A 19,803-nucleotide genomic window follows, 5' to 3' on the forward strand; every position below is an offset into this window, starting at 1 on the left:
CATGTAGAGGTTCTTCATGCTAGGTAGAATGGAAAGTGATAGGTGATGTAGAGGTTCTTCATGCTAGGCAAAATGGAAAGTGTTAGGTGATGTAGAGGTTCTTTATGCTAGGCCTCTCTTGGTTGTGGAAGTGTCATGGACCCTTCAACATTAGGTAGAAGGTAGAAGTAGTTTGCACCTTATGATTGTGATTAAAGTGCCAAGACCACCATGGAATGATTGGCATGGTTAGATGGAATTTTGGATCTTCATGGAATGACATGTGAGTATGTCTTGATCTCATGATAGGGTGATGTTGAGAGATGAGGTTTCTGTGTGACAAAAACATTGGCCAGGGTTGAGGCTGTATTGATGATGAATTGGAGTCAAAGTATAGGTTACATGCACCCCGAAGCTCTTTGGAGGTACTTGTAAGGTCAAGGCTAGCCATGTAGCTTGATGGTCTTTCTAGGGGATCTCTAGCTCAAGGCGAGTTGGTTCCACTGGTGTTTCTTTTTTAGACGCATCGTGGAGATCAGGCATGTACATAAATCTATACATCGGGGAGTCTCCCTCTTTGGTTCTTCTTTTATCTAGTGGGTCCACTTTGAGGCGTGCCCTCAATTTTTCATTGTCAACCTCTTGTTTCTCCCTTTTTTTTTCTCTTATGGCATGTTCTAGGTAAGAGTTCCATAGTAGTGCTTCAACTTGCTTCTATATCCATCTCAATCCTATCCAGGGTCTCTGCACCTTGAGGAGCAATTTTTGTGACTTGGTAGGGACCTTGGCCTTTGTACTTGAGTTTTTATTTAGTGTTCTTGATGATGATGAGCATAAACATTATGTCTCCTACCTCCATATACTTATCCTTGAGTTGGTCGTCAAATTATTCCTTGCACCACAAATTTTCAACCATCAATCCGTAATAAGTGGATCGCAATAGTTGCTCACATTAAGTTTCTCTAAGGCAACTAGCCTCTCCATGAGAGGGTTTCCTTTGAGATTATGTCTAGGCACAATTTGGAAGCTTAGAACCAAGTGTTCTATTAGTATGATTATGTTAAGTCTGAATGCAATGAAAGGGTGTGTTATTGAAATCCACCTTGTATGATGCCATAGAGATAGGTACTTGAGCTCCCAATCACTCCTCAATGCTTCTACCATCTTGGTGAGAATAGTGCACAATGTCTTGTTAGTGCTTTGGCCTGGCCGTTCAGTTGTGGGTAGTAATTTTGGAGTGGAGGCAAAGGTAGTAACATATAGATGCAGAAGCACAAAACTCAAAGTAGATTGATGAGAATGAGTAAAGTATAAGTGAAGTGACCTGATAAAGTCCCTTACACATACTCATAACTGTGTGTATACACACTTGGGAGAAAAAACCTAAGGAGAGAAAAAACCTAAGGAGAGAAAAAGTGCCTCACTCCACACATCACTACCATATAAATGGCTATAAATTCCCCTTGTAAAAGTTATGATGTGAACATATATAGTGGCTGATCAATCCCTAAATGGAAATAATCCCAAATCTTTGTGAAAATCTTTAAATTTCTTTCATGAGAGAGAGCCTTTATAAACATATTTGCCACATTGTCATCTGTAGAGACATAAGCAAGTCAATCTCTCCTTCAATGAGCTTATACTCAGCTTTATAGCTTGAAGTGGCTACCATCGGCTACTTGTTCTTGAGCCATGATATATATGAGTTACTAGGATGAAAGAAAAAGTCACTAGTGGTTGCATTTTATAACATCTAGCCCAATCGAAATTCCTAAAAAGCATGCAACTGAATATTACCCCCCTAATAGCCCAAGGGATTGCTGTGTAAGTATTAAGATACTTGCTTGGCAGCTTACTAATGCTTAATTCCAAGACCGTATATAAACCTACTCAATCGGGAGACCCCAAACTCAATGGGATTTGAGTAGCATGTCATTAACATATAAAACGGTGACCAAAAAACAAGTTGTGCTCCTCACATAGAGGGTACTCTCGGTGAGACTATTGCCAAAACGGTTAAAAAACAAGCTTTACTCCTCTTTACATAGACAATACTCTTAGTTGGACTGTTGCAACATGTCATCAACGTATAAAACGGTGACAAAAAAAAAAGCTTTACTCTTAGTTGGACTGTTTCAAAAACCATTTGTAATTATCTTCTTATATCATGCTTTGGGAGTTTGCTTAAGGCTGTACAGAGCTTATATCGTATAGTCCTTCTTTGGCTTATTCAAGTGCCTACTTGCATAGGAAACTAGGAAATCCATGTTTTTCATTCTTGGTTGAGTTAATGTTCATCCTATGGCGTAAGCTAATGCATCAATGTACACATGGAAGACAATATCCCACCATCTTGGTGCTCTCAAAATTGGAACTGAGATCAGAGCTTGCTTCTTTAGCTTATGGAACACTTCCTCACATTCCCCTCTGTCCATGTAAAATAGATCAACATGACATATGGAGGTTTAGTAATTTAAATATAAAATCTTCTATAATAGCCCATGCGCCCCGTAAACCTTTGGACAACCTTTGGGCTTTCTAGTCTCTTGAGTTCTATAATAACTTAGATCTTTCCTTAATTAATTATGATCCCATTTTTGGATGCCATATGTCCTAAAATTCTACCATGCCTAACCATGAATTTACACTTTTCTTGGTTTATATATAGCCTACAGTACTAGTATCTCTCGAATACTTGTCGTAGATGAGGGATATGCTCTCTTCTCAACTTTGAATTCACACAGAGGTCATCCATGAAGACCTCTAAGAATTTATGTAGGAAATCCTTGTACAGGGGGGCATCAGTTTTGGCACATTTGTAAGTTCAAATGGAATTACTTTGTATGTAAACATCCCATCCTCACAGATACCTAATTATATAAAAATCCATCTAAGAAGCTATAAGATTCTTTTTCTTCCATCTTATAAGGAAATGGGTAATGATCTCTCACCGTGGATACATTTACCTTTTGAAAGTTCATGCATACGTAGATCTTGTTCATGCATACGCAGATCTTGTTCATGCATACATTTACCTTTTGAAAGTTCATGCATACGCAGATCTTGTTCTTCCTTTTTGGTACACAATCTGTGTGCTCAATCTCATTTTATGAAACTTAATGAAATAAGTCTATCAACTTCTTCCTTGATGATCTTGGAATAGGTTTCATTATATGTGTAAGGCTTTTGTTTATTAATTGGCCTTGCGTGGTCCACCAGTGGAATTGTATACTAGAGGGACTCCCTTGAGATCCAAGTAACTCCAAACAAATACATCTCTATACTCTTTCAGTAACTCCGTTGATTCAATCTCTTCTTTAAGGGGTTAAGTCAATAGAGATTTAAACCTTTTTTGGCTCTTCCCCTAGTTATGCTATATCAATTTGTTTGGCATCTTCTGGTCCATCGTTAGGCACCCCTGCTTCTTTTGGTTTCTCCCATTTTGGTTTTAGTGTGCATACATTTTTGCTCTCAATCTTGTAGTTCCTACTATAATGTGAAGGGACTTGTCTCCAGTCTTCTTCTTGGTCACTATCATTGGAACTCACTTCTTGTTATTCTTCCTTGATTTTTCCCTCACTTATAGATATGTTTTTTCTTTTCTATCCATACTTAGAAGCATATGGATCTCTGTTTTCAGCTCGCAGGCATTCACGGCATTGTGAGTAAGTTTCGATTCTCTGCAGAACTCAATTTTTTGAACTGTAGGATGGGCAATTAGTTGTCCAGACACTGTGTGCACTGCAAAGAGGTCTTAAAGTTGCCATTGGGTGTATGTATGCAAATTGAGGTCACTGGTTGTGACAGTTTGGGTGCGGTATAGTACCGCAGAGAATACAAGAGTTTATGCAGGTCAAACAAGAGTGTTGTTTTTGGTAAATTTGTGTTGCAGACAAGATGTCGAATGATGGAATAAACCAGATTGTTGCAGAGAAGCTTAACAAGAACAACTTCAATGCTTAGAGGTCTAGATTGACAAATTTCCTGATGGGAAAGGTTACTGGGATTACATTGAAGGTGAACATGAGGAGGCATGAGAGATTAATCCAACTTTTGCAAATGTAAAAGAATTCAAAGAGCAAGGAAAGTCATGTATTGGTTTTCTATCAGTATACATGACACTATAATTGGGCATATACAGGATGCCAAGTCACCTAAGGAGGCATGGGAAACCTTGGTGAAGCTATATGAAACTAACACCAAGGCACAAAAGATTTAGTTAAAGAATGAGCTTCATACTGTGGAGAAGAAAAATATATTTGTGAATGATTATGCCTTGAAGATCAATGGCATTGTGGAATCCCTTGCATCAATTGGTGTTTCTGTTGATAATGATTGATAAGGTGGACGTGTGTCTACAATGTCTATTTAGACTTGGGAGAACATTCCCAACTTCATAGATTTGGTGTCAACTGATCATTGAAGAGAAGAATTTGGGTGAAGATCAACAGTCTTCACAAAACAAAAATAGTTCAAAGTAGTAGGCATTCTACACAAGTGCATCTAGAGAATGAGGTAGAGGTCATGGACGTGGCCAAGGTAGTGGCCGAACAGGTAATCAGAATTATGGTCTCAACAGCAACAATAGTCCTAGGATTCACAACAACAACACACAGGTGGAAGAGGCCAGTTTAGAGGTAGGGGAAGTCAATGAGGTTATGGTAATTGGCAAAGGCAACATAATGATACACAAGGTTTTTTTTATTGTGGTAATCCTGGACATATGCAGAAAGATTGCTATAAGAAATAGAGTGACATGCAAAATCGAAAAGTGCAACAAAATAACTATGCGTCCTCTAGCAAAAATAATGAGGATAATGAGAGGTTGTTTGTTATGTAACATGTAGTTAATGTTGTGTCTGAAAATGATGTAACAACATAGGATGATGTATGATATGTTGATTCAGGTGCTTTGAACCACATGACAAGTCATGGTGAGTGGTTCAAGGAATAAAGAGTCTTGAAAGACCAAGTTTTATTGAAACAGGGGATGATACTACTCATCCGATTGCCCATGTTAGATATGTGCCATTATCTATATAGGATGGTAAGGTGAAGTACCTTGCATATGTACTTTATGTTTTGAACATTACAAAGAATTTGGTTTCTATCGGCCAGATGATTGAGTACGGTTTGCAAGTTTGGTTTAACCCTAATGGCCATTATGTGAGTAGAAGACTTTAAAGATAAGTGCAGGTTGGTTGCAAAAGGCAACAAAGTGGGCAAAATGTTTACATTGAATATAAATATGCCTGAAGTGAGTGCTGCAATGTTTGCAAATGGTTCAAGAGCTATTGCAGATACAGACATTTGGCATAAGAGAATTGGGCATGTAAATGTGCAAAGAATGAAGTCTATGCACACACTAAAGAAACTGTGACATGGCTGCCTAAGTTTAAGGTTGAAGGTATGCAGAAAGTATGTGAAGCATGTCAATTTGGAAAGCAAACAAAGCATGTACTTCCACATGACAGAAATATGAGTAGGAATGTACTAGATGTTATGCATTCATATGTATGGGGTCCTGCACGAAGACTATGTCTATGGGGGATTGTAGGTACTACTATGTAACATTCATTAATGACAACACAAGGAAAGTGTGGGTGTATTTCATGAAGGAGAAGAGTGTTCACTCCTTTTCAGAATTTCAGAGTGATAGCTGAAAAACAGAAAGGAAAGCATGTGAAGTGCTTAAGGTCAGATGGAGAGGGATAATACTTCTCCAATGATTTCTCTGAATTCTTGCAAAAGAATGGCATTTAGAGACAATTTACATGTAGATACACTCCAGCAAAATGGAGTTGTTGAGCGGAATTGTTAAGATAGCACGAGCATTGATGGGACAGAGAAGAATATGCCACATAGCTATTGGGTTGAGGCTATGTTTACAATAGTTTATATTATGAACAAGACTCCTACTTTGCAGCTATACATGATGTAATACTAGAGGATAAGTTTATTGGAAAGAAACTTGATTTGTCTCACTTGAAAGTTTTTGGATGTATTGCATATGTGCATGTGCTAGATGAGTTGCATACTAAGCTGGATCCAAAGGTAGAAAAATGTGTGTTCATTGGGTATTCCCTTGAGAAAAAGGGATATAGATGCTATAATCCTATACATGTGAATTGAGGGTAAGCAGGGACGTTGTATTTGATGAGATGAGTAGCTGGTATGTTGCTAAAAAAGATGTTGTTGGGACTGATGTAAGTGGAAACGTGGTTGCACAGAATGCAAGTCAGCAATCACAGTCATTGAGTGGACCAGGAGAGTCCTCTTCCAGTGGTTTTGTTGATAGACCATGGAGCGGTAGGCTACGTCATAATACTAGTCCTAGAAATGTAGTTGGTACATCACATAAAGGCAAAGAGAAAGTAGTTGAGCCCCTTAGTATGCCTGATATTTTTGCAGGGCCTTCTCTTGTTGATGGAGAGTCTAGTGGCTCGGAGATGAGCCTTGATGAGGAGCTTGGGATTCCAGCAACGAGGACACCTAGCGTGAAAAAGGCTATGGAATGCATGAATGCAAAGTTACAAAGATCTAGAAGAGTCAAAAACCCTATGCAGAAATTGACTTATGATGGTTATGTGGCATATCATTATGCTTATATGGCAAAAAATGTGCAGGTTGTAGAACCCACATGTTTTGATGAGGGTATTGGAAATGTGTGTTGGGAGAAAGCTATGGATGAGGAGATGGATGCATTGTATGAAAATGAGACTTGGGATTTGGTGCCATTACCTGAAGGCAAGAAAGCCATTGGTTGTAAGTGGGTGTATAAGGTGAAACATAATAGTGATGGTAGCATAAGCAAGTACAAGGCTAGATTAGGGTGAAAGGTGAAACATAATAGTGATGGTAGCATAAGCAAGTACAAGGCTAGATTGGTAGCAAAAGGATATGCACAGACACTTGGGATTGATTGTGAGGAGACATTTGCTTTGGTTGCAAAGATGGAAATTGTGAGAGTTGTGATTGGCGGTGGCTACAGCTAAAGGCTGGTTTTTACATCTGATGAATGTAAAAAATGCGTTCTTACATGGTGACTTACAAGAAGAAGTATATATGGATCAACCACCTAGTTTTGAGGATACAAGTCACCTGGAGTATGTATGTGTTAAAACCCTAAGATCTCTCTAGATAATTTGTTATGCATAAACATGCATAAATCAGGCATAAACTCATCCACCCAACCACCCTCGAGCCCAAGGGATGCACACATGGAACATAATGAAATACATCGTACCTCTACCTTGATGTCCCATACCATCAAGAGGTATAACTCCAATCCAATAGCATGTAGTTATAGTGTGAAATGGTAGGTGAGTAGATATGGACCTCTACACAAGAGACCATAGCATAAGCCTCCAAGCCCCCAAGCCTCCCTTGAGGGTGCCCCATGCCCCTATTATATAGGAGGGCCTTCAAGTGAATCTTGATTGTCCATTTCCCATGTGTGACCCTTGGATGCCTGACCCTAACCTTAACCCTTGTATGGGCTGAAGCAAGCTCCACAAGCATGGCATGACAAGATTGTTGAGTATCTTGTCACTATTGGTTTTCATATGGCAGATGTATATCACTCTTTGTATGTGCGCAAGAGTGATAAGGGTATTGTGATCATCACCATCTATGTAGATGATCTTATTGTTGGGGGTGACAACTTGGATGAGATTGAGCATGTGAAAAGTCTTCTCAACAAAAGGAAGTTTGAGATGAAGGATTTGGGAGATCTACGCTACTTTTTGGGAATTGAGGTCATTCGCACACTTGATGGTATTTGGCTGTCACACAGAGACAGTATTTATTGGACATGTTGTCCAAGTATGGGATGGCTGATTGTAAGTCAATCTCGGTGCCATTAGATCAAAATGGCAAGCTTAGTGGTGCAGATGCAGGTTATGTGTTGGAGGATCCCACTATATATAGGAAGATTGTGGGGAGTTTGATCTATGTCATGATTAGCATGCCAGATTTGAGTTACACTGTTGGCTTAGAGAGCTAGTTTATGCAGGTTCTGCACAAACCACATCTTGACAGTGTGCGATGCACACTTCGGTATTCGAGAGCCATTGTTGATTATGCAGCAGGTGTACCATTAGAGCTATATGGGTAAACAGATGCAGATTGGGCAGGCAGCATCTCACACAAGAGATCTACCAGTGGATTTATGTTTTTATTGGAGAGTGTTGTTGGTGACATGGAGCAGCAAGAAGCAGCCCATAATTGCCTTATCGAGTATAGAGGTAGAGTACAGAGGAGCTGCGATGGCAGCGTGTGAGGTAGCTTGGTTACGCAAGCTTTATGATTTGGGGTTGCATGTGGAGAGAAAGGTTGTCATATATCGTGACAATGTTAGTAGCATACAATTGGCCAAGAACCCAATTTTCAATGCACAGACAAAACACATTGAGGTACATTACCACTTCATCAGGGAGAGAGTCATAGCTGGTGGTGACATCGACTTAGCCTACGTCAGCACATAGGATCAGGTCACTAACATCTTCACAAAGGCCTTGGGAGCTGAGAAGCTCCGTAGATTTTGAGATATGCTTGGAGTTCATGAGCTAGAGTTGAGCTTGAGGGGCAGTGTTGAGATGTCAAGCTCAACATCAGCACAGCTGACACTCCACGAGGCGCCTACATGACCGTTCGGCATATACATCACTCGCGGGTTTGGTAGTAGCGAGCATCGATATATCTTTGCCAGAGATTCTACAACTAAACTACATCAACTAGTCCACACCTACCCACTCCAATTAGTGTGTTCACATTATATGGACCGCTTGTATATACTCTATTATGTGTGTTAGTCACTTTATCTTCTTGGTAGACCTCTTTTGTTGTATAAAGAAGAAGAAGAATTTTTAGCCTCTCACCTTGTGTGTTCTCTTCTAGGGTTCATGTGAGTGTGTGTGTGTGCTTGCAAGAGCTCAAGCTCTCTTCTCCCCCTGTATCTTTTCAAGAAGTCCTTTGGAGTCACGTGAGATTGAATCAATGGGATTTTATTTTGCTATAGTTTTATCAATTTCAAGACCTATTTTCAAAACATTATGAACGGTTTTTTTATTAGAACCTTCTAGTTTGGAACAAAACTCCTCTCAATAACTCTTAAGACTATAACATAATGCACATATTGCTCTTCATCCTTGAGGATACTCTGACATACATTGGTTTTTTTAGCTTCCTCAAAGAAGCTTCTTTGTTTTTGAGGAATCCTCTAAGGAGTGCTTGGTGTCCTCATCCTCTAAGAAGTTCCTAATGTTCTAACACCTCCTTGTCCTCTTCATCATTGTCTACCAACCTCAAGGCATGGCTTGACACAAAGCTTACACTAAAGACTCTGAGCGGTATGGCTTTGCATTTACTAGGAGTTGTGGTTTTCAATCAGTAGTATGAGTCTTTTTGGTTTTGTAAATAAGTATAGAAGATATGGTTTTGATAGGAATAGTATCATTACCGTCTTCATCATAGAACTGAGTTCCCATGGTTCTAGGACACATATACATTGTAGCCCTCTATAGATGCATCCATTTTTCCTCCTCTTTAGGGTCCGGTAGTGAACCAATATAAGTTTCCTTATAGTTATCATACTTTTATGGCTATGCTTGTTCACATAACATAAGCTTAATCTCTCCGAGCATGCTTTCGTATCATATCCTAGGTCATTGATAGCTTAGCCATCCTAATCACATCTTTATAGGAATGGTTCTTTAGGTTTACCTTAATGGTACTATCCTCTTAGTGAATTAGATTCCATCTCTTCCTTTATCATGGATAAGCATCATTTGGAACACAAGCATCAAAGAATCACATTGTAATTGGTGGGCCTTCTAAAATCAATAATAGTAAATATATGTTTGTAGGCTAGGTCGCACAACATTGTGTCCACGTTTTCTAGGATTCCTATAGGCATTCCCAAATTGGCATTAGCTAATTTAAGGATAATTTTTGAAGGTTGCAGGGGCTTATTTCCCCAACTTTGCCACATATTTTTGGTGGCTATGATCATTCTCATGCTCCTCCATCTAGGATTATAGTCGCCTCCAATTTGATTGGAATGGTGGCATTCATATCATCACCTTTACCCAATATAGGCAAGCATGCCTTTGTATACCTTCAATGGGTTTTCCTTGATTTCCAGTCAATCTCACTCGCTTCCCCTAATGGCTTGAGTTGAGTTTTCATCCATTGGTGGACTTCATTGTTACAAGCTTCTAGTTTCCTTTATAAGTATTCAGCCACCCATAGAGATAGTCACAAGAACATAGATGATTGCTCTTAAGGCTCCCATTTCTTCTTTAAGTGGAAGGCACATTGGCTATGGTCATTGACTCTTCTTTTGATTTGAAGGCATGGTTGTTAAAGGGTTTCCTTTTGAGTGTCATGACGTGCATGCCCACTCTGACGCATTTTTCTTAGTGTTTTCTCCTTTCTTAGCACAAGTTGAAATGGTCGTTAAAGAGTTTCCTTTTGACTATCATGACACTTCCCACCACAACCACTCTGACTCATTTTCTACTTGTGAATCTCCCATTCCCTCAAGATATGGTCATGTAGCACTCTTAGGTTTCTTGCATCTTCATTGTCCTGAGTGGTCCTTGGATTGTTAATCTCTTTATGGTTCCTAGCTCAAGACAATACCTTCATGGATGGGATTTAGAGGTCTCAGTGTAGGAAACTAGAGGTCTTTTTATGGTTCTTGGTTTGAGATAATACCTTCATGAGGTGCTTCTAGGATGGAATCTTGAGGTCTCAATGTAGGAAACTTTCGTGGAAAAACATCATAGCACCCTCTATTTCTAGTTGTGGCCACTGTATCAAGTCTTGTGCGCTACGCTTGACCTTAAGATCTCCTCTCTCAGATTAGGGTATTCTTGTAGCTTTTTGGGAAGGGGTTCCTCATGTTTGGGTCTTGGTTTCTATCATCCTTCCACATAGATTTCTTGGCCATTTCCAAGAGTTCATCCATCCTATCAATCAAGATTGATCCATCACCTTTCCATACCTTGTTCTCGTCCAAAGTAATTTAAATAGGAAGTTCTGGGACATCTTCAATCTTAATAACATATCCAAGATCATCATCCGTTGGATTCTTGGTTTGTTTGCACCTCTCATCCCTATGGGCTTATGATGCTTTTAAGGCCTTCTCCCTAAGATCTTCTATTCTATCCATAAGAATTTGGCTTATCAAGGTTTCCCACTCCCTGCTCTTCTTCTAAGGTAATTTGAGTAGAGGAATCTGGAACATCCTCAATCTTAAAATAACCCAAAAGATCTCTTGGGTCTTTCTCTTACTCTGCTCTTATTTACCACCTTAAAAATTTGTGAAGTTCTTGGTTTGAGTGGTTCTATTTTTGGCAATGTCGGCAAAGACTTCCCTTTGTTAGGGTCCCTACTGTTTATTTTATATTTTTTGCTTTTAGGGGTTTTTGATGTAGAAGATGTCACAAATAGGGCTACATGATCTTGCAATTTCTTGGCATGGGACCTTGTCAAAATATTTGCATCTAAAGAAGAGGTCATCCATGACACATTGACTATCCTCAACCCTATGGCATTGAGAGATTTAGATTTGTTGGCTAAAGAGGGTAGTCATCATTGATCAAATGATCAATGCCACAATTGATCAATTGATCAATGATCAATGACACAAATATTAAAATAATCAAATGATCAATGCCACAATTTGTACACCATTTATCCAAGGGTGGTAGGTTAGTAGTTGTTGCCACCTTCTAGGGTCACTCTGTGTCTTGAGAGAGAGAGAGAGAGAGAGAGAGAGAGAGAGAGAGAGAGAGAGAGCATTCTAGCATTATGCCTCTTCTATGCTTGTATGATTCATGATTGTGTGAAAGTGTGTCTAAGAGAGAGAGAGAGAGAGAGAGAGAGAGAGTGATTGCCTTATGCGACGGTGTCAGCGACTCTACGGTGACAGCGTGGAGGTGGAGGTTGGAGGTTGGAGCTTAACAAGCGAGCTTGGAGGCCTTAAGGGACTCAAGTTCAAAGCATTAGTAAGTGCCCTATGACAATTGTGATCTATTACTTATCTTGTAGGTGAATGTGTTAAGTTCCCTCTTGGAAGTGTGGTAGCCCATAATATTTTTGGCGCCACTGCCGGGGGAAACACCTTTGTTTCTTCCATCCTCTTGGAGTTTCAGCTCCCATTGCATAAGATTCATGATTGCCCTTGCATTTTGGTAGTGCATTATGTAGAAAATGAATGGATAAGATTTGTGTGGTATGAAGAAATAGTGAGAAATTGGTTGTGATGTTGTGTATGTGTGTGGTGGAGTGGTCTTAGGATAGAGCTTCACTATTTTTTCTTGTTAATTTGATATTTGCATCATTGGAAGCACCAACATGAACAAACAGTTTGGTGTTATATTTTTCTTGTTTTTCAAAAATTCACAAAAATAAAAAACATAAGGAGCCATTGACTGTGCCAAGAACTTGCGTTCCATTCCTTAGCCATGGCACAATCAATTTGGGATCAATTGGATAAGTATTTCGCACCCAAAAAACATAACTCTCGACGTGAGAAGTTCCATGTGAAACTGCAAAAAAATGTTCACACCGTGAACTTTCTCTACAACTTCACGCCGCGAATCGTTCCCAAAATTAGTGCCGTAAATCATGGGATTGCCTTGCCAAAAATAGGTAACCTTATCCTGACACCTCTGACATCATGAAGTCTGACAAATTGTCATCACGTGAAAGTTCAAAAAAACATTCATGCCGTGAACTTTTTTAGAAAATTTTCATGACGTGAAAATAATCTTCACGGCATGAAACCCTTTGAAAATCTTCACGGCGTGAAACCCTTTGAAAATCTTCACGGCGTGAACTGTTTCTTCAGACTCACGGTTTGGTACAATCCAATGAATAGTTAGGCCAAGGCCACGAAGATTGGTAAGGGAGGGCAGCCTATAACAAAGAGAGGGGGTTCTGACCCTAAAAAGCAAAAATCCTCGAGCACATGAAAGTGCTGAATAACGTTCACACCGGTGAACCTTTTTCTGACACTTCATGCCATGAACCATTCTCTGTAGTTTCATGGCTTTAGAAACAGAGCGATAGAATTGGAAGAAAAATCAAATTGGGTCGACAAAGTAGCCTATCAAATCATACATACATGCACTTAGGATCTGGAAAACTCATCTCAGAGACGATCTTACACCTAACGATAGTGAATCGAATCACCTAGGATCTTCCTATCAAAGAAGTGTGGGATCATGACATTCTACAAGGCACACACCTGAGTGTTTTAAGAAACCTAACCACTACTGAAACTAGTAGTGAAGAGTCCATGGAAGAATGGCTAAGATACGCTAGGTTTGGGGAAGAGGAACCACCCTCCCCAACCAGGTCCAGTGGTATCATTGATATCGCTTGGGGATTTTTTGGTCTTTAAACTAGTCCATGACAAAGAAGCGCAATCTCTGGGCATGGGTTCGTCAACTAGCGCTGGGCTCGGTCCACGACAAGAAGTGCCCATCCAAACGTCGAATTCTAGGCTGTCGAATATCGACACCCCCCGAATAAGACGGGACATGGAAAGTGCGGCCAAGACGGGTCAACTATTCCTCCCCACCTCCGGGGAAGTAGAGTTAGATCTCAGAAGGAGTGAAGTGGAACGACATCACGAGAATTGAGCTCAAGAAAACAAGAGCTCGATACTCGAAGGGTGAAAGCTAAACAAAAAAAAAAACGGGAAGTTTAAACCCACTCCAATCATGAGGTAAGGAACCAGAATTGGTTATGGGAAGAAGTGAGGGAGAAATTCCAAACTTGGAACCCATAAATGAGGAATCCAGAGTGGAGGAAAGGTTTTACAACCATAGAAGAGGAGGATAACCTAGCAAGAGTGGTGAGACGGGTGAAGTAGAGGACTATCTGTACACCAAAAAGTATATTGAGCAAATGATAAATCACCCTACATTCCTACAAGACATGGAACTTCTAATTTTGCAAAGACGTACGGAGGCAACTAATGATGAGTCACTCCAAGGTACAGCGACTAGACCATCCCATGGACCAGAAATACCTAGAAGAGCCAATACAGGAAGGGGAGACGAGGTCTAGGAAGGGGGGACCTTAATGCAGCCACCACAAAGACAGACCTGTTAAATATGGCGGCAGAGATGGGCCGAGGAATGGTCAGGGAACTAGGCACTACTCTAGAACCCCGACCCTCCCATATGAAACCACATATTATTTCCAAACTCATCCAAAAATTCTTTGGGGACGGAGATCCTATCCAACATGTAGAGATTTTTGAACCCACATGTGAAACTTGAGGGCCTGTTCAGTGATGTGACAATGATTCATGCCTTCTCACTGACCTTAGAAGGAAAAGCTCATTAGTGGTTCCGAACCCTCAAGCCTGAGGATAAGGTTAACTTCACAAGACTCAAGAACATTTTTGTACCCAGTTTTACCCAAAGTGATGACAGATGGAGCCTTGTGGCATAGTTACATAATATCAAACAAAAGGAAGTTGAGTCAATGAGAGACTATGTGTCTCGTTCTTAAGCACTTAAATTCAAGGTGTAAACTTTGGGAGAGGTTAACTGATGATCAGTTATTGCCTTGCTTTTTCAGAGAGGGGTTAGAGACCATAAAATGCATGATTACCTTGTACTAGCCCGACCTGCTACTCTTGATGCATGTTGCAAACTGGCAATTGAATATGAAGATAATATGCTGGAATTGTCGCAACACCGAAAGATGTCAAAACATCTTCAGGAACTATGACTTCGCGTGTCTCGAGTCACCAAGAAATTGGAACTCAAAGCAAACAAGTCCAAAACATGATGGTGGATGAGCTCAGTAATGCCATATTAGAGAAATTGAAAGTAAAGGAGGGAAGAGAAACATCTGGGCATGGGCATAATCATCTTTACCCCCCATAGGGAATTGGTGTGGTGCTCTATGTGCAGATTGAATCACACTACCACCGACGAGTGTCCACAGTTAAGAGCAAGGCCATTACTCTATTGTGCCCATTGTGTAAAATTAGGAAATCATGACACTTCAATGTATAGACTTTTAACATTTCAAAATGTTACTTAGAGTCCCATTGGCTTTACTTGTGCCACCTGTACAGATCACCGCTACTGTTGGACAACCTAACTCTTCTCCTACTTACCTAGGGGGATGTTCTGGGTATAAGACACTTCACCTTTGCCACCACTAGTTCTACCACCACAACCACTGCGCAGGCTAAAATCAATCAAGTGTTAATTGAAGAGCCTTCAAAAGATGTTGATATGGTGCATGAAGTAGAACTTAGCAGAGAGTACTACAAGGAAATGACGGAGGTCACACTGGAATCACGTCCTACAGAATAACACGCTAGTACCTGTGTTTCAAACCACAGTAGTACAATGGAAGGGCAAGGACATGAACTCGAACTTGAGAAGAGGACCACTACAATGTTTTGGCTGTAGAGGGTCGCATCGAGTTGCCGAGTGCCCAAACAAGAATATGGTTCATATGCATCAACCCCAACATGTGGCGGCTACGCCCAATGACATGCCAGTACTCAACTGTACTAAATGTGGGATTGATCATTTGATCAAGAATTATCCATACCGCGCAAGTGGTTCGACTTCTACTGCCAATTAGGCCACCATCTAGACCATTAGTGTACAACCTGGAAATATCACACCACTCAACGTCCTAAAACAAGAGCTTAGGCTCAATTTGGAGACAAGGGAAAGAACTGAGTGGAGGCGATTGTTTCCAGAACTAGCTGCCGCAGGAGAAGGGTGAAAAACATGGGTAAGGGTGACACAAGGGTCACAATCCAAGATGGATCCAAAGAAGACACAATCGACACCGGATCCACCCAATCAAGGGAAGAGGGGGATCAAAGGATCAATCACAAGGGGCCGGACCAAGAAGAGCAAAGGGAGCAACCAATAACTCCTAAAGGGGTCGGTGAATACCCCAATGCCGACGAGGAAATAAGAAAGCTCAAAGATGCCAGGGCCATAGTGGAAGAGGGCCAATGGCTTCATGAAGCCAAGCTAAGGGCCAAGCTAAGGGCCAACCGGGTCAAGGATACAATTTATCATGAAATGAGCCAACTAGGAAAAGGAATCGGACATGTCTACCCCAACTCCAGGGAAGAAACAGAAGAGGGGTCCCAACAAGCAAACACACTATCCAGAATGTTTGAGGAAAATCTGTTGGGGGAGTCCATCCATTCCTTCCCTATGGGGAAATACGAGGCACATACATGGAGAGAACCCTCTATCTCCAAAGAACCCAGAGATATAGGAAGACTCGCGCAGGCAGCTGTGCTGTCCACGCCTCTGCAAATGCCATCAAGGCAACTGTTACGCAATTCACCAACCCTATGGATAGACATAAAAGAATGGGTAGAAGGTGGCCAATCCTATAGATGAGACTTTGACACCTCTGGTAGAAAGAACCTTGAGACACATAAGGAAAACTCGAGTCGTTAAGATACCAACAGTTAATCAACTAGGACGTTCTACGAAAGTGACGACACAAATGCTACACTCCCGGTTCATCAGAATGGGTACCAGGCACTAGCTATCATAGATGGTGGGGCAGGGGTTAGCATCATCACAAAACGTTGCTGGGAAAACTAGGGGAGGAAACCTGATCTCTAAAAAAAGTAGATCTAATCGTTTAAAATGACTGACGAAACATCTTCGAGGGCCATTGGACTTCTAGAGAATGTGAAATTCAAACTTTACATTTTGCTACAATCATATATTTGTGGTCATGGACTTCTTGCAGCGCCAACCTGATCATATGACATAATATTGGGGAGACCCTTAATGAGGGAATCCAAATTGGTGCATGATTAGGCTTTAGATCACATGTATGTACGTACATGTATGTACGTAGGGATTCACAAATTTTAAAGATTGATTTGAGAACATGGAAATCACACCCCATGGAAGGGCAATTGTTTGGTAACGATTCGATCAAAAACGGAACGGACCACCTCTGTACAAATATGCCAGCCCTTGGTGGGAGATCCCAAGGATGAAGAGGAAATGGAAATGTATGCGTCACTTCTTCCTCCGGACTTCAGTGAGACGAAAACTGGATACTGCATGTATTGGCCACCATAGATGTGATGCAACCAAGGGGGACTTAGTATGTGGAATCTGGAACCGTCCCCCACCACGACCTCTATCTGTATGGTTAATTGGCAGACCATTGATGAAGCATCAAAAGAGGAGACATCGAGTTCAGAAGGGACCATAGCATAAGGCCGTACCAGTGCTCAATGCCTCAGACGGTGGCAAAAATAGAAATGATATATAGCCTGACAAAATGCCCTATTACAAAGAAAACCCACAGATACCCGGGGGGGCTGAGATACCTTGAGGCCACTAAGGTGCACGATGAGTTCTCCAAGGATTGGGGTGAGGAGTTGAGTAAGATATCGTTGGAGAGAAGACACAAGGAGAAAGTCACCCTTTAAGAGTTAGAAACACCCAAGCTTACAAAAGCTGGGCATCAAAAATGCAATAAAGCCTTGGGCAAAAGCAAAACATGAGGCTAAAAAGATCATGGCTAAAACCAAAAGTGAAAATGAGGACAAGCCAGACTTGCTCTCAGTCCCCGACCACTTCAAAATCTATACTGTTGTTTCACGCGACGAACGGAGACTGACAGACAGGAGGATGGACTGTCCACATCATATGATGGCCCGACAGAGAAGTCAAGGAAGCGGATATTGTGGAACCAGGGGAGGAAACCCGACCCATATACATTGCTAAGATCTTGACTTTGGCTGAAGAAGATGAGCTCGTCGCTCTCCTTAAGGAATTTAAGGACTATTTTGCCTGGAATTACAAAGAGATGAAGGGGGTACCACCTGAGGAGTATAGCATACAATTCCAATCATGGAAGGGTCGAGACCAACTAGGCAAAAACCATACCAGATGAATCCTAAGTATGCGGCAATTGTAAAGGAGGAAATAGACAAGCTCATTGCTACTGATTTCATCTACAAAATTAAACATACGGATTGGTTGTCACCAATCGTGATAGTGTCAAAAAAGAATGGAAAACTTAGGGTATGTGTTGATCTTAAAAAGGTCAATGTAGCCACTAGGGAAAGACCATTATCCACTGTCCTATATACGGAACATGTTTTGGAAAGAGTGGCTGGGGAAGAAGCTTACAGCTTCTTGGATGGATTCTCCAGTTACAATGTCCATAGCACCTGAAGACCAACACAAGATAGCTTTCAATAAAATGTGGGAGACATTTGCATACAAAGTTATGCCCTTCGGCCTCACCAATGCCCCAGCAACATTTCAACGGTTGATGTGCATAGCCTTCAAGGATTACTTACAAAAGTGGTTGGAGGTATTCATCATTGATGATCTGCGTACACACTGTCGATGGGCAGACCATTTGGCCTGCTTGAGGAAAGTGTTTAAGAGCGATGTCGATTATATTGTATATCCCTGAACCCTTTGAAGTGTTAGTTTTGGGTCAAGCATGGTGTGATATTGGGATACATCGTCTCAAAGAATGGTATATCCACGGATGATAGCAAGGTCAAGTTGATATTGGAGCTGCCACCGACTATTTACTAACTACAAGGGTGTGCAAAGATTTATGGGCCATGTGGGGTATTATCGTAGCTTCATAATTTTCTATGCTGAAATAGCCAGACCCTTATACAAGCTCCTCATTATCTTTGAATGGACTGAGGAATGCCAGGAAGCATATGATCAACTGAATCAAGCATTGGCTAGCGTGCCAATTCTACGACCCCCCAAGTGGGATCTCATATTTCATGTGCATATTGATGCATCAAATTTTGCTATTGGTTACGTACTAGGCGAGCCTGGTGAGTTCAAATTGGACTATCCAGTTTGCTTCGCTAGTCGTCAGCTAAATGATGCGGAGGTGAACTACACCACGAGGGAAGTATTGGCCATGGTTTACGCTGTCAAGAAATATCGACATTACCTCTTGGCCAACAAATTCATACTTTTCGTGGACCCTCAAGCCTTGTTATACCTAGTGCATAAACCTTGCACCATGAGGAGAATCACATGATGGTTGCTATTATTGTTGGAATTCGACTTTACAGTCGGTAAGAAAGGGAACACAGCATGTGTTAGTTAATCACATCTCAAGAATTCCAAATGGGGAACTAGCAACTGGTGTTGATGATGATCTTCCTGATGCTTATTTGTTCAAGTTGGACATGGTACCCGAATGGAGTGAGGAAATCTCAGATTATCTAGCTTATGGTTTTCCATAGGAAATACCTTTGAACAAAGATAAAATGAGGTGGCTTATCAAGCTTGCTGCACCTTATCAAACTGATTGCGGGAGAACTATATAAGCTAAGAAAAGATAATGTGCTTAGAAGATGAGTTAGAGAAGATGAGTTCATCACCATATTGGAAGAGGCTCTTTCAGGGATAGCAAGTGGGCATTTTGTTGAAGAAATCACAGCTCAAAAAGTGCTTCAAGCAGGACTATGGTGGCCTACGTTATTCAGAGACGCTATAGAATTTGTCAAAAGATGCGAAGAATGTTAACATTTTGCTATCCCACAACAAAAGGACAATATGCCGCTCACCCCTATAATTGTAAGACAACTATTCAAGAAATGGGGAATAGATTTTGTGGGACCTATTAGTCTAGCAGCACATCCATCCCAAGCCCGATATGTGATCATGGCCACAGACTATTTCATAAAACGAGAAGAAGCCAAAGCCTAAAAGAGAGATGATGCATGAACAACATCAAAATTTTTATACAAGCAAATTATCTCGAGGTTTGGCTACCTATTAGAATTAGTTA

Source organism: Cibotium barometz, chromosome 36 (assembly GCF_041138505.1).
Source record: "Cibotium barometz isolate CiBa-2024 chromosome 36, ASM4113850v1, whole genome shotgun sequence".
NCBI lineage: Eukaryota > Viridiplantae > Streptophyta > Polypodiopsida > Cyatheales > Cibotiaceae > Cibotium > Cibotium barometz.